This window comes from Typopeltis vanoorti, chromosome 14, assembly GCF_054136105.1.
Source record: "Typopeltis vanoorti isolate ZY-2024b chromosome 14, IOZ_Tvanoo_1.0, whole genome shotgun sequence".
Classification (NCBI taxonomy): Eukaryota; Metazoa; Arthropoda; class Arachnida; order Uropygi; family Thelyphonidae; genus Typopeltis; species Typopeltis vanoorti.
The window spans coordinates 105964564-105982041 of NC_143562.1; the positions used below are offsets into that span (position 1 = coordinate 105964564).

The 17478-nt window shown below is 34.5% G+C and overlaps 1 long non-coding RNA gene across 4 annotated transcripts in view; it reads right to left on the reverse strand.

The window, feature by feature from the left end:
- The window catches only part of LOC150099820 (uncharacterized), a 607255-nt gene that overhangs the window by 214484 nt on the left and 375293 nt on the right, over positions 1-17478 (reverse strand). For all 4 annotated transcript variants that reach the window (XR_016549418.1, XR_016549421.1, XR_016549420.1 and 1 more), the window contains exon 7: positions 13109-13221. This is a non-coding gene — a long non-coding RNA (uncharacterized LOC150099820). The remainder of the gene's footprint in view (positions 1-13108; positions 13222-17478) is intronic.

Below are 17478 nucleotides of genomic sequence, written 5' to 3' on the forward strand. Positions count from 1 at the left end.
ATCTGTGCTTCCACCTCTCTCTCCCACTATTTAGTAGTATTTAAGATCGTCTAAAGTTAAAGCTACCTTTTCATTATTCTTCTCATCCATCTCCCGCATCCATGACCGAGACAAATCACCTCTTTCTTTACCGGGAACACTGCATCACATACCCCCTGTGGCCTTCCATCAGAGGAATTTTGAATCATCTGATATCAACAAAGACTTCTATCTTCATGGGATCCCATCATTCGTGCTCCTGAACTAACACTTGTTCTTTATTATCTATACACTATGTCATACTCAGCTGACATCCACCGTACGGCATGGAAGCAAGCCTAACGTGCAAGCCAATTAAAACAAGAGGGTGGGTTATAAGTATCTACCATCAAACTATTGACAAATTGCTCTCCCCTCGGTGTTCTCGGAAATAATGGAGAAATGTCAGCAAATTAGCCATCATCAATATGAATTTAGCCAATCAAGTCCCGCAGCAGATCTCACCTGCTATGAGATCTCTGTACAAATACCGTGAAAATGTTAGAAAAACCTGTGCTGTTGAATTTGACATTTCCAAGGCATTCGATACAGTGTGGTTTCTCAGCAAATTGCCATCTTATGGCTTGCTAGTTTTTTCTCTGGTCGTTCACTACGTGCAACGGTGTTTTCTTAAGATTTTCCTATTAATGGAAGGATTTGTCAGGGCTCTGTTATATCACCCATCCTCTTCCTAATTCATAAACGACCCACTCTGACCTCAAATCCCATTCACAGTTTTCCCGATGATGGCGCTCCTACGCATACAACAAACTTTTCAGTGTTCAAATCTCAAGCTTCAAGTTATTCTCAACTTAACAGCAAAGATCGGATCTCTCTTCTCAGACTGCCCCTTACGTCTAATCTTTTCTGATATAATCACATCGTTTCTATGGCATTCTTTAATCGTTTTTCGCTCAAGAGGCTATTCTTCATTATTAATTACTTTGTATTAATCTCACATTCATCCAACCCTTGGAATATATTTAGGAATAGGTTACTAAAATCTTTCCAAAAATTCACGGTCTTCTTAGACAAGCGTTTCTTTAGCGGCTCACTCTCTAGCGCCAGCGAGGGAATTTTATTCGTAATATTTTTTTTTATCTTAGTTGGTAAATTTTCTAATAAAGTTTATCAGAAAAGACATATTAAAATACTATTAATTAACAAAGTTCCTTTGCGAAATTCGTTTAATTTCAATATAATATGCCTAATACATATTTTGAAAAGTTCTCAACCTAACAAAAGAAACGAATTTATAATTTCAAAATTACTTTTATTTTTCAACATAATCTCCATTAAGAATAATACATTTCTTACAGCGATGCTCCAGCGCCATTATCCCATCCCTGTAGTGGTTCACAGTAAGATCTGTAAAATACCCCTCTTCAGCTGCAATCACCCCTTGATTCGAAGAAAAGCGCTGACCAGCGAGGAAGAGTTTTAGTTTTGGGAAGAGAGAGCCAAATCTGTGGAATAGGGTGATTGTTCCAACAATTCATAGTGCAGATCCCTTAATTTTCCCGTTGCCAAAACACCTTTGTGGGCAGGTGCATTGTCCTGATGAAAGATGATTTTTTTTCTTCTCCAAACTGAGTCTTTTTTCACGAATTTTTTCGTCTTGTCTGGTAGATCGGAATAATATTCCCCGATTCTTGTTTTATCCTTTTCAAGATAATTAATAAACAAAATGCCTTTAACATCCCAAAACACCGATGCTATGACATTTCCTGCTGATGGAACTGACTTTGTCTTCTTTAGTGCTGAACAACCAGCTTCTGTCCGCTGTTTTGACTGCTGTTTGGATTCTGGTGTGTGTAATGGTGAATCCAAGTCTCATCATCGATTTAGTAATAAATCAATGAACAAAATCAGTTTTATTCTTTTTGAATTTCTTTTTCTTTTATCGTTAAACCTTCTTTTACAAAGACTTTTATAACCGCATGATACTCAATTTTATCCATTTCAAGGGATACAGACAACACATTTGCTTCAGACAGCTGTATAAAATAAACTACTTGATAGAATGACTGGCAATTTCAGATCATGCTTATGACAGATGTGCCAACTTAGAAAAAAAAAATCTTGATGGCAATAGTATTGCCATCTATGGTCGAGGCCGAGAACGTTTCAGACCACCCTCGTAGGCATATATAAAATCAACCACTGTGTCAATAAATTAAGCTGAGAAATGCTATTCTAATTTTCCTCCGAGTTAATTTGCCTGTTAAAAATATTATGGCTCACGTGCCTCTCCTACAGATATTTCAATGGTTCAGCAGAAGTCGCGTCTGTTATTTCTCTGTATCCTGTGAGTCCCATTTGTATTTTTTTATTCCATCATATTACTTTGCTCTTGATCCCTATCCACACGCACACACAAATTATTTGCTGTGGTCCTTGCAGCTTCTCGTGATTTGGAGCAATGAACTATTTCTCAAAAGAAACTTGTCGATTTTCAGTTGTAAACGGAGGTAGTTTGCTGATCGGAGTTTACTAATGCTAATGTAGATTTGGCAAAGCGTCAAACTGGCTTCTTAATAAAGAATTAAATGAAATAATTTACGAACAGTTCCACTTCATGAATATTCTCTAGATAAAGCGTATCAAATTAGACCAATCCTATCATACTCGAAATATTAGCAGATGTTTTTTCTTTTTTGCCAGCCTATCAAAAAAAGGACAAATAAAACTGACTTTCCTCAAGAAAACATTGAGCAGTGATCAAATGAAATCACTAATCATGACCCCACACACACACACACACACACACACAAGGTGAATACAAAGACTCCACAGTGACTCAATAATCTGCGTTTATCTCCCTTATTACTCAATCAGCTAAAAGTCTTAATTGAGAAAGTTTCCAGGGTTCAGAAACGAACCCAGGAAACTTATGTCTTTAGGGGCGAAGCAAGATGCTTTTCATATTCCAAGCTATCTGTTGTGGTTACAGTGAGGGTAAAATTTATGAGCAGTTTGCTCGCCCTGAATGGGGATGGAGATTAAGCATCGCTAAAGGAGGCTAATATAGCTTTTGGTCTTCTATATTTGAATATGTCCGTTGCCTCGTATGCTGAACCAAACCGTTGGGATGTGTGGACGTCTTTAGGAAAAACTTGGATGCCAAGGATTGTAGAAAAGAGAAAATATAGGGAATGTTTGTGTCTCTGTGGAGTTGATTGTTTCTAACATACCACGGGGCGTTCAGAATCATTCTCAAGCACTTGTTCTGCACTCTTTGTATCTTGATGATGTTAGTATTAGAGGTGTGGCTCCAGGCTGGAGAGGCATAGGTGATTATAGGACGAATCGTCATCTGGTAAACCATACTATCCTTAGTCCTTTAAGGACTGGCTTAAAGGGGCGAAGCAAGATTGTTTTTCATCTTCCCCGTTATCTGTAGAGGACAGTGTAGGGTTAAGGTGTTATTGAGCAATTAAAGCTCTGATCGTGGCAGGAGGGTAACAGCAATAGCCGAGCCTCAGTTAGAACTTCATTGGCTACAGCACTGCCATCCATTACTCTCCAAGGATATTGGATTGAATGAATGAATCACCGCATCTCACGGTCGACATACTATCCATGCTGAGATCTTGACATAACAGCCATATTTATAATGATTAAAATATGGTGTGTATAATTTTCTAGACTTTTGTATGTTATCAATTGTTAAATATTTTCTGAATGTAAATATATAATCTTCATTCTTAACTGTGTATTTTTTATACCTTTCTTTCCACATTTCTTTAAAATTACTATACTATTTTCTCTTGAAAGTTTAAACCACGTACCTCTAAACGAATCATGGTGAATGTCGCATTGGTAATCTATTGTAAGGAGGTTATTTTTCTTCTATTTCCGATGTTACAGCAAACCGTTCGTCTTTTAACGCTTTCTTTAGAGTTGGATATACTTTATTATATACTCTTATTTTTTTTCAATAGTGAAAGAAATAGATTATTTCTTTAATAGGAAAATATTGAATATCTTGAGTTGGGTTGTTAAGTATTTGATGCAACCTTACTTTGTTCGCAGTTAAATATGGAGGGGGATCGGAAAGTCAATTACCCCCCACTCCCCTTTGTATTTTACTCCAAACAAAGTAAGGTGGCACCAAGTATTTAACTTCGCCATTCCACCCATTCTATTCGTAAAATCGCACTTTGTAATATCCATCTGCGTTATAGAACGAACACACACACACCATTCCCAGACTCCTCATCAGTAGCAACGATTTTCCTATAAAATTCACGATCTAACTGATGCACCACCCTGGCTCGACTCGCTGTCATCATCACACGAGCAAGCAGCGTTCATTATGTTGCAAATGGTCTCACGTCTACAATACCCTGCGGTTGGCGGCATTTAACAGAGGCAGGCAGTTAATATGACCCAAGGTGATTCTAACCTCATCTCCTGCTACCCGACTAACGCTCCATTTGCGAACATCTTCCGAACTATGTGGGCAAAGACGTGATGAACGCACCGAAGCTCCACGGACACCCCGGAGCGTTCTGACTGTAATGTCAGGTATCCATTCTTTCCGTAATCGAAGCCGCGATTATTTCTTTCCTTCTTCATGCCTTTTCTCTCACTATTCGAACTCGGTATTCGCTGTCGACTGCACTTGAGACGGGGGCTAAATTAACTTTGTTTCGTCTTCATTGAATGTCCCGCTGTTACGGTTACCACTTCAAGGTGAGAAGGGCTTGAGTAGTTCGCTATTTTTAGAGCGCAATCTTTTCTCATTACTAAACGGCATTCTGTGTGCATCCTCGTCGCCTTTTTTTTGGCGCCTCGTTCCTCTTCCTGATTTGTGTCAAGCAAAATCATCTTCTGCACGCATTCTGCTTGTAAGTGCTAACTTACTAGAAGTGGGACGTCGAAAATGATTTTATCCTGAACTCAGTCAGTTATTCTTAAGAGAATAGTGTGATGGACGGAAAGCTCTACACGTCTTCAGATGTTTGAGTGAATGGAATGGGAAAAACTCACACGTTTATTTATTAGGAACATTACATAAAATGTCTGTTACAACAAAGGCAACCGAATAGCTGCATTTTCAAGGGTAAAGTCAAGGTTAATTAAGTTGATAATACGACAATCGAAAGCGCCATAAATAAATGTTATTTCTCCATATTAATCTGATTCCATTTAGTAACCATTAATGAAAATAATAAGAACCGATCGGACCTTTGGAAGGGAATAATATTGTGGATGGACACTGCACACGAATTGAAAACAAAAAAGCTCAGTAAATGAAAGGAAAATGAAAAGTGTGTCATTTTTAATTTTTTTTTTTTGTCAATGTATGCGAGGGTATTTTTCCACAAATTTGTGGCAACACGATGTTCAAGTTTGATGTTTATTAGGACGCTTCAAGCCTGCTTCGAGGGATCATGCGACTGAATATCGCCAAAATGGAAGAGTGCAGACTATTTTCTCCACCATGATAATGCACCCGCTCATTCTATTCTAACAATGAGTCAGTTTCTTGGCTCTTTACTGCAGGTAATCCTTTATCCATACAATAATAACAATTAAGAAAAATTTAAAAAAAAGATGAATTGCTTTTTGCCTGGCCAACAAATTTGCACTCTGTCAAATTGTGCATTTGGCTCTTCCTAATTGGCTATGGGGAATCATAGACTATCTCTGGAGGAAAAGTTTTCAACTACTTGAGTACTTTACCCTGGAATGATCTGCCCGTTTTGTCACCAAAATTTCAAGAGTCGAAAATTATTCAGTGGATAATTTTAAACTTTATGCTGCAAAAAAATAGACGTTCCTATTACTGCTTTTATGATTTTTAAGTAAATTATATGGAAATTCAGTAGTTACAAATAGTGACATACGTGCCTTATAAGCACTCGCCTAACGCAGAGTTTGCAGCTAATGCCGTCACCCCCCCCCCCACCTCTAACTTCAAACCACCACACTAACTCACAGAAACCAGATTTCAGAGAATAACTGGTGTGGAGCACAATAAGCTCATTATTAGCTCTAGGGGGAATCCAACAATCGTGGAAATTATATATCGTCATATGACTGGCCTGTAGGCGAAACAAGTGCTTCTACGGCTTTGTGTATTGCAAGGGAGTTAAATACGCGCAAGCAGTAGTGCTATGCAACGTCCGAGAGTTTGGTGGATGAGAATGGTATTACTGCTCTAAATGAGAGAATCCTCTGAACGAACTAAACTGTAAGGTCATTGTCAATCATTTCATTTCGAAGTAGAATGTATTAGGCATTTCAATTCTTACTACCACACGTTGTTACAACAGTTACTACACAACAGTTTACTTTATGATAATCCTGTTATCTTCCTCTAGAGACAATATTTTGCTAATGAATAGGCTGGTGTCTCACGTGTGATGTAGTTTATTTACAACAAAGATTTCCCTTTATTTCACACTCATCCATGTCTTAACTTCCCCATCCACAGATTAGTTGATGATTAACTGTTAAGATTTCAAAATTATATCAGGATGCATGCAACAGTGGTTTGCTTTGTGATTGAATGTTAAAGGCTAGTTTTGCTAGTTACATTGTATTGTTCAGTAATATGAAAACTGATAATAGGCGTTTCTCGACCAATATTTTAATAATACATGATCTTACGTATATAAATGCACTTTAAACAGAAACACAATTGATATAATAAAATATTTTCAGTCAGTTTAAAGCATGTGTAAGAGTTAAACTGCTGTTACATGAATACACACCAGAAAATTGCCTACATCCCTCGGTGATTTAAAATTTTAAAAACTTCGCAAACCGATAGAGGATTCGGTAGCATTCCTCCCACTAAAGTAACGCGATAGAGAAATGCTATTTAACACGGTACCGACTTCAAAGGGAAAAAAAAAAAATATATATATATATATATATATATATATTTATATATATTGATCATAATAAGCTTCATACCTACTGTAAATAAAATATTTGAAATTTCGTTTTAGGGGGGAGTACTAAATGGGTCAATACAGTGGCGCATTTCTTTACTGGAGAAGCAGTGAGCTTTAGTGTTGCCTCACGAAACTTTATTCTAGGCACGAGAGATTATTATTCTAAGAAACACGTCTCCTTACACAATAGAGGTGTGGTTAGATAGCGCGCTTTCTCTCTCAGGATTCATTATTTACACGAATATAAATATTATTATAAGAACGTTTTGAGGAAAATCTGCTCCATTATTTAGTTTTCCACTTACTGGGTAAGTGGAAGGACGAGGGGAGAAAACAGGATTAGATTAAGATAAACACAACAAAATAAGTTCCAGAAATGCAGTGCAGTCGGTGCGAGACGTTTTTAGTCCCACTGCAACGAAGTGAAACTAAACGTTATTCCTTAACAAAACTTCAAACAAAATTGCTTTTAGTAATCGATATACGACAATGTAATATAACACATCAAAAAGTTTATATTTTTAAATATGCATCTGTTTTCGTAGTTTTGTATTTTTCTTCGTTTTGAATACCACGCCCTGAAACAATAAAAATTCTCAAAAATGAAATTATATAGCTAAACAAAACGAACAATTTTTCATTTTAATAAATGAATAATTGTTAGAAATTTCTATAAAATTCATAGGTTAGTTAAAAATGAGATAAAATAACCGAAGTACATTTTAATTCAGAGCGTATCATTATTGTTATCTTAAATGGTTAACTCACACCATTTAATTAATAATATCGAAAATATTGTACCTCATATGAATGTAGAATTTGCAATGAAAAATGCATGAAATTGTCATGTAAGGCACTGTGCTTTGATACAGGAAGCTTTTATACATTTTTCCTACGCGAAACATCTAATCCCGCCCCTTTTATAATCCACATCCTGCATTTATACCATAAATCGAGCTAGTCCTTTCGTAGTATTAAGAACAACTTACCTCAGCAAAAGAATTAAGAAAACATTTAACAGCATGTCCCTTCCTAGCTTAATTTTTCCATTGTATGCTTATGATGTTAATCCCATACTTAGAAAAAGAGAACTGGTTTCTAATTTTATTTATTTTTTTTAGTACTAGCAGATCCTTGAACCATTAGTAGTGTGTAAGATCGTAGCATAAATAACCACAAGTTTCGCAAGTCTTGACTAACCAACTTTCCCTCACTACTGCACCCCCTCGCGTTTGTTTGTTTATTTTTTTTTCATTGCTTCATTGTGAATAAATCATTGTTAATGGTCTCCATGTTACTGTTTTGCTTGTGTTGTATAAAGTTTTACTCAGGTAGGACTTAACAAAGCCCCTTATTAGCTAAGTAATTACGTTTTTTTTCTAGCTCAATGTACTAGAATGGGAACCTGTCTGAGAGATGGATCGGTACTGCATTTTTTTGTTCAACCGTATTCTTTGCTTGGTTTAACAATAAAAAAATCCAAAACTTTCGGATTATTTTAGATAATGCATTCTATTAAAACTAAAATCTTTAATTTTTTTTATAATCTTTTTGAGAAAAACAGTTCAATTTCATTCTGAATTGGTTTTTATTTTATATATATATATATATATATATATATATATATACACACACTGTATATTTTTAAATATACTTCTGTTTTTGTTGTTTTGTATTTTTCAAATTCTTTCACAAAATTCTACATTCATATGAGTACAATAATTCCAATATTATTAATTATTATTAATTAAGTGGTGTGAGTTAACTATTTGGGATAAAATAATGGCACACTCTTTGAATTCAAATATATTTCCATTATTCTATCTGTTTTTTCACTAGTCTATGAATTTTAGATACATTTCTAACAATTATTCATTTATTAAAATGCGAATTAGTTTGAGATGTAAATATGTCTTTCTATGGTGATAATCATTAGAGCAAGAAAATAATTTTTTAAATTATTAAAAGAAAGAAGTGAAAAATGTATTTCAAGTTTTACAAAAAACACAGAAATTAAGTATTGCAACAAGCACTTTGATCTTCTCTGTATTATATGATCTGCTTCATGTGATAAACACTTAAAAAAACTATTTTAAGTTTATGTCCTACGGTACATACACAGTCTCCAGATTTATTGAGAACCTGAGCAATTTTAACGAATAATAAGATTAAAGGATACAATTCAAATATAAATAAAATTTAGTAATCTAAGATTAAAAAGATAGAAAGCATATTAAAAATAATAAATACTAAGAACATCTTAAATTAGAAAAATAGCAATAATTAAAAAGAAAAGTATCTTCCTAAACCATAATAAATAAGTGTTTGTGAATATCTAAGTGCAAATCATTAGGTGTACTTAGTCATGTGGTTCTGGCGGTGATAGATTCATTCAATCCAATACCCATGGAGGGTAATGGACGGCAGTGCTGTAGCCAATGAAGTTCTAACTGAGGCTCGACTATTGCTGTTACCCTCCTGCCATGATCAGAACTTTAATAGCTCAATAACACCTTATCCCTACACTGTCCTCTACAGATAACGGGGAAGATGAAAAGCATTCTTGCTTCGCCCCTTTAAGCCAGTCCTTATAAGGACTATAAGGACTTAGTCATGTTTGGTATTTAATATAAATACTCATTATTTTGAGGGCAAACTAACCCAGTTCATTCTCATGTCATAGAACCTAATAAAGCAATCAGCATACATATTTTTTTCAGAGTTTTAATTAATGAGGTTCAAAAAGTTTAATTTAATTTATAGGAATCACTTCGAAACCCCATAAAAACATATTCCAGCAAACGGTCAATTCATTTTTTTTTTTCATTTAGGTGAATTGTCTAGAATTTCTAAACACACAGTAGTAATTAAATATTCATATTTTTTTCTTTCGAATTCTGCAAGTTTGTTAAGTAAGAATACGGGCGACCTTTTTTTCTATTTAAATACTTTTGAGCCTTCTAATCCTCTTTTAACAGGTTTTCCTATTATTCTATACTTATGATCCGTATATCGATCAAAACATCATTAAACTTTCATTGGCGCCAGGTGGGTTCTCCTGTTCCGGATGTCATGCGCAATATTCAATGTCCACCTAGAGAGAGAGAGAATAGCTCTCCAAAGATCTTCGTCTGCCATCCGATATAAAGAATTGTATAATTAATTCCGCTTTTGAATATTTTACTTGGCTCATTTTCTTCGCACTTTAAAATGGGCCTTAACACATTTAAAATTAGAACACCAAATCTGAAAACTATCACTGTGAATTCCATTTTTATAATGGATATTTGTGAAATATATATATAATCTAAAACATAAGAAACAGAGGTCTGCTAATCTCAATTGTATCCAGCAAAATAAAACCTTATGGTGTTGTTATTAAAAAAAAAAAAAAACTTTTTCGAGCGAAGATTAAGTATCATATGATAATAAGTAATAAATATAAACAAAATGAACGGGGTATAGCAGTCTGGTTTATAACACTGCTTTTCAGATATGAGTAACGGATTAAAATCCTAGTCCGGTTGGCATTCTCAGGTTTTATTTCAAATCCATTGCTATAGATGGATATTTTCATTAGACGTAGGCCATTTTTCTGCTTTTTCTTAATGTAATAAAGTACGCATTTTCATCCTTGCGTAAATAACGTAGTTATGGCAAATGATGTGGAACTACATTTCAGTGTATGGATTTTCTCACGAGCTGAATAAAATATTTCCCTGTAGAAATATAACAATATATTGTTATTGATAAGAGAGAGGCGTGCACGAACAACCACCTGTGCCTGAAGTCAAATTTGTAAGGGGGGGGGGGGGGGAGAGTTTGCGGTGATGTTCAAAATACACGGACTTGATCCAGTTTTCAATGCACGTTCGACTCATTTTGTTTAGAATAAAAGTATTGTCCAATTGTTATTTCAAATATTTTTCTTATTCTAACATATGATAATTCTCTTAAATGCGCTGGTTAACGAATTTCAAGGTCTCCTACACTGTGCCAATTTATAATTGTAACTATTTTGGATTACGACAACCCCACTAAGCTAATGACGGTGTATTATATCAGTTAATTACACATAAAACCACCTTGATATAAAACCGATCAAGTCGCCTTTTCCTAAAAAGTTCCTTATCAAATGATTCATAGATTTTACTTTTGAACTTTCTAACCAAAGCACCCTCGAATGCGTCTTCTTTCTATGCCGAAATAAACGAACTGAAGGGAAAATATAATAAGGATAATAAAGAAAAGGGTAACCTCCTATTCACAAAATAGAATCATCGGCATATCAATGAGGTATTTTTTCGTGTTTTTTTAAATAAACTAAACAAGGACGATATTTTTTTGTTATGTGAAAAAATGCAGAAGGTTCTATGCAAAAAGCCATGGTGAAAATCTTAAGTGTGTTTTAAGTAGAATTCTTAGCTGGTGTAAAAGAGAAAAAGTCTAATTATTCCAGTACATCAAAATAATGCGTTATTTCACCGGCCATAATTGGCAACAATTATCTAAAGGAAAAATACAAAAACATTCCGCAGTTATCATAACTACGACGTAATGTCACAAAAATGCATTAATAACGTGTTTAAAACGTTTTTTGCTTCTCATCCTTATAATTAAAAAACTTCACATTAGTAAAACATTTTCATCCGTGTTAATTATTCTTCTGCCGTAATCCTATGGTGCTTGTGCTAATACTCGACATAATTGAAAACTATAAAAACAGGCACGCGCCCAAAGAGAACAACGGCATGTGAGATAGCGAATTTTCTTTTAAATCTTCTTCGATATTAAGTACAAACGAGTGGCATTTAGAAATAATTAGCATTAAAGAAAAACTTATTTTTTAAACAAAGAAAATAAGATTAAATGTCAACAGATTAGAATTTGACATCTCGCAAACTTCATATTCGAGTTTATATATCATAATAAAGGCGATAATCAGATGAAATGATAATTATATGAATGGATTATTAAAATTAATCTAATCTTTTAAGAAATTGCACAAAATGAGAAAAATAACAGTAAAAATATTTTGATAATATTCCAACACCTATTTATTGCAGAAATAAATCGGCCTTATGATATTTAGATAGTACACATGTTATCCAATACCCTTGGAGGGTAATGTAACCAATGAGGTTCTAACTGAGGCTCGGCTATTGCTGTTACCCTCCTGCCATGATCAGAGCTTTAATAGCTCAATAACACCTTATCCCTACACTGCTCTCTACAGATAACGGGGAAGATGAAAAGCATTGTTGCTTCGCCCCTTTAAGTCAGTCCTTATAAGGACTATAAGGAACTTGACTGCTAGTGTAACAAAATATAATTTTCTCTTTACATGCTTAGCAGATTATATTTTGTAACAAAATATAATTTTCTCTTACATGCTTAGCAGATTATATTTTGCTACACTACCAAACACTAACAAAATATAATCTGCTAAGATAAGATTATATTTTGTTAGTGTAACGTAGTTATAAAACTAACAGTCAAGTTCCTTATAGGAGAAACTTGACTGCTAATGTAACAAAATATAATCTGCTAAGCATGTAAGAGAAAATCACATATCAGGTAGGAATTCCATCCGTCGGCACACTCTTGCAGAACTGCATGAGAATTGCCATCCATCATTCTGTTAAAAGCCATTCGAGTGGACATTATTTATCTTCCTTGGTTAAGTGCTGCTCAGTACTAGACCTGACAGCCTCTTGGTATAAACGCCATGCTACAACTGAATCTTGTCGTGAGTACCAAAAAAGCTGTCCGAGAAGTCATTGAGGTTTATTTCTTGTAAAGTTTATTATGTTCATCTTTGTGCCACGAGTTTTACCAGCGATGTATGTCAGACTGAGTATGGTCATGATGTGAGTTATTCGCAACAATATTCAACTGCTGATGTACACAAATAGAATATTTTCATACAATGAATGAAAAACTACATGGATTTTTGTGCCCTTATGTGGTGTATATAAATGCTACAGTACGCTAAATAAAACAAAAATCTTATCCTAATAGATTTGTATATGTATGTACACACAACTCTGTCTTTTATGTTTCGTTTAGCTTCAAAATGTGCTGATAACGTATGCATGATTGTCTCGTTTTTCCTGTCGTGTTATGTGGATGATGCAATTAAGTATACAACATTTATTAAGCAAAATATTTGAACTCACCTGAGTGTAGCTATTCGTCGAGCCATTCGTTTTCATTTAGGCGAACAGTTTCATGACGCAAAGGATATTTTTTGGACAGGTGGGACTATCGCTGTTTTCGTATTCTTCCATTTCTTTTAAATAAATGGAAATCTTAAATTCTATATTAAAATATAACAAAAATGACTAAGTAGAAATACCTCCAGATCAACTAATATCAATATTTATTAGAGTTTAAGTTAGATAAACCGTTGAATAAAAGTGCATCTCATAATATATGATTAAAACTCGACTATTATTATGAAATAAAAAGGTTTTAAATATTTGTTTAGAAAAAATCTCATATTGAGATTTTATGCATTAATAAAAAATATCAAAAACATCACTTAATAACATTAAGTTTCGTTTACCAGGTGAATTACATTCAGTGTTCAACACTTTTTTTAAGATTCTGAGAAAACTTCGGTTTATTTTTAGACGTCAAATGTGTTTCAAACATTTTCCAGCAGGTGGCGACAGTGCTAGCTAAGGCATTAGATATATGATGTCACTCTTCTGCATATTCTCGCTAGAAGACAAAAATGATATTTTTAGGCCATTTTTATTATCCTAAAATGTCCCATCCAATAGCATTTCAAGTAAGTGGTTCCTGCTGATGTTCGTAGTTGCTTTGGAACGATAAATTAATGTCACGGGCAAGCAGTTAAAATATGAATAGACCGATGTTACCAACACAGAAAATCTAATTGATCGACAACTTCAGACAATGAATAAATAATTTTCAGATGCTTTTAAGACCGTGAAGGAATCATTTCAGCCGATTTCCTTCTGGCGACCACACGACCTAATCACGGCAAAAGCGCAACTTTTGTTTGCTAGCATTCAAATTGATACATGGATATTCAAATGGATACATTTGAATGCTAGTAAACCGAAGCATTAAAATGTTGTGGAATGGAAGGGTACACAAGTTGGGAGAATTTAAGTTCAAAAACAGATAATGGATTTTTCTTTCATGTTGTATATTTTAATAGCTTTATAGCAATACCTGTATCGTAAAAATGTTGACTAAGACTATTGGGTTTATCCGTGTAAGGCTAGAAATCTACGAAATACTATTACTAATAGTGGATAAATTAGAATGAGTAAACGATCTCTTCTTGAATGAGTTTTTTAGAGCTGTTTCTATTATTTTGTTCCCTAACTTGCAGAAGAACATTGTAAGTATTGTAAACAGAGCAGTGTTGACAATACAGGTAACCTTCGTATAACGCTGTACTTATACAACGCAGTTTCGATAAAAACACGGTCTACACAGTAATAACCCTTTATCGTTTCCTATATTTTTCACCGTGCGACTTAAAAAATCAAATTTTATCTTGTATAATCGTGCATGTAGTTATAAGTAGCGAATTTATATTAACGAAAATACCCTTTAGCACGCATGTACGTCAATTGTTTACCATATAAAGTATTTATTGTTGAAAATTGTCTTCGTTTCTGTCAGGAAAGTGCATTAAAAATCATAAGTGTGTTAATCTCAAGCTGAGCACTTTATTTTCTGGTGAGTTACTAACATAATTAATATGTAATGCTTTTTTTGTGTAAAAAATAGTTTTATAGTAATGGCCACAAACTGCAAACGAAAGGGAAAAACCAACATTGAAAAGAAAATTTATTTCTCTAGAAGAAAAATTTAAAATCTTGGATCGGTTGAAAAATGGAAAAAAACCAGGAGTTTTTGCAAGGACTTTGAATTAAATGAATCAACAATTCGAACAATCAAACAAAATGAACATAAAATCCGATTAAGAGTTTATTGCTGGGTCAACGGTAAGTGCAAAGCACATAGCTCGTGTACACGATATTCTAATGGCAAATTCTAATTGAAAAAAAAAATGCAAAAACGCACCTATATTTCGAAAAATGAAAGATCAGCTCCTGAATTCAAAAGTTCCCAAAGATAGAATTACTATTTTATTTTGCCTAAAAAATTCATGCATTATGTGCAATGAAGTTTAAGTAAGTGCAATTTGTAATTTTTATACTTTTATACTATGTATTTGTTTCATAGTTTATGTGTTTTCTTAACTTACATGACTTACCTGAATTAAATAAAAATATTTTTTGTTGGATATGTCATTGTTTATATAATTAAAAAAACGATTTCGGAACACCTAACCATACTTTTTCTATGTGATTTGAGTCTCGCATAACGCGATTTATATAACGCGGCATTTCTATGGAACGTAACATCAGCGTTATACGAGGGTTACCTGTCCTTACAAATGCAAGCATTGTAAACTGGTTTTCAAAGATGTACATATACAAATATCACCTGAGGATACGACACGTGTCAGGTGGTGTCAATTCAATCAAAACAATTTAGAATTAAAATTCATTCCGATTGTCATAAGGTGTGTGTGGGGGGGGGAGTAATTCATCGTCTGCTATGAAACTATTCTTGATCTTGGAGGCTTTAAATAGCCTGAAAAAGATATGTCTAGACTCAAAATCCGGGCTTTTAAAAATTATACAATTTAATAAAAACAGGGGGGGGGGATCCTTAACCAATCGAGAGTAATAATGTACTATAGGTTTACTGTGTTTCGTGGTGGGAACTACATAAAAATCATGACTGAGCCAACCTAATACATTGATAACAATGCGTCATCCCCGATTTGAAAATAGAATTATTTCAGCCAAAGAAATTATGCACAAATGATAGCAACTCTCCTTACATTATAAATTGAAGCAATGATGATCCTTAGTGTATTGAAATCTCAAGGGAAAATTTTCTTTATCATTAATAAGGAAACGAAATGATAAATATAGTAAATCTGAAAGATTCTATATTAAAGAAACATGAAAAAATAAACATTAAAAATTACAAAACACCACTACTTTTTTCACATATCAAAAAACAAATATGAAATTACTTATGAAAACTATGGAGAGGGAAGCTTCGGTAATCGACCGTGAGATGCGGTGATCCCTTGGAGGGTAATGGATGGCAATGCTGTAGCCAATGAAGTTCTAACTGAGGCTTAGCTATTGCTGTTACCCTCCTGCGATGATCAGAGCTTTAATAGCTCCCTACACTGTCCTCTACAGATAACGGGGAAGATGAAAAGCATTCTTGCTTCGTCCCTTTAAGCCAGTCCTTATAAGGAAACTATAAAATAAATCATCGCTATTTATTTACTTTGAAAAAATCAAACATTTCTGTTTGAAACGAGTCGCAATTGTATCATTGCCGAATCCTGTTATGGGAGATACCGGTTGCATGTGACGACGGCGTAAGCACTAAGAGTAAAAACATTCCAGAAATCACTGTTGGATGAATTCATCACCAAAATCTCGGCGAATGTCTTCGGCTACGAAGTATCACATCATACGGACTTCGCAGTAATCAGATCAACAAAGTTCACCACAAAGCATCCACACTATCTTTCGTATCGGCCGGAACGGGACATGAAATATTTATTACCTTTGCCACTTATGTTTTCCGCTTAGGAGCCTCTCTCTCTCTCTCTCCCGTCGATACGAGAGAACGAAATGACTTCCATCCGTGCTGCCGCTCGATATCGGGATGATAATCGCTATGACTGCAACTGGCATGTCGGTGTCTGTCATATTCTCGTTATCCCCACATCATCCCTCGCTTCCGGTGTTGTAAGGTGAACATCTCGGCAGAAGGGGAATATAATAAATAGATATTTTTCTAAACCTCGAAACGACACCTCAGATATTTTGCAGCTTCCCCCAATTGCACGTGACGAAGGGGGCTCATTCTGATACGTGAAGGCTACACGTAATATTCCAAGGAAGTAAGAAAGAAATGAATAAATAATACCCTCGTCCCGAAATCTAATTTATCCCTGCAGTGAAATTTCATGTAATAAAGTATTTTATTTTAAATTTATACATTTCAGGCTAGAAAAAGAATGCGGCTCTACGATATACACAAGAGTGACAAGTTCCGCGGAGTAAAAATTGGAGACCGAGTTATCTTCAAAAATTTTACTTTAGACCAGAATATTTGCTCTTTTTTCAAAGAAGAGTAAAAAACTTTAAAAGAAAACTGCCAATTTTCCAAAGGAGCAAATCCAAAAATGTTTCTCTCAAGGAGCAAATTTCATAATTTTTGGCTCAAGAATTTTTGCTCTCATTTAGAAGGAGCGATGAGTGCAGGAATATTTGCTTCTTCTAAAGGCAATCGCTGTGTGTTTGGGTCTCTTTGATAAACAGTACCTGAAGGACAGACGTCCTTCAGGTACTGTTTATCAAAAGTAGCCGAGTACTTTTTCACGCCTGTGGTATTGAGTTAGGGAATAGTAATTCTTCCTATTAGCCTTCATTTATATTGTGTTCATTCATAAGCACTTCGG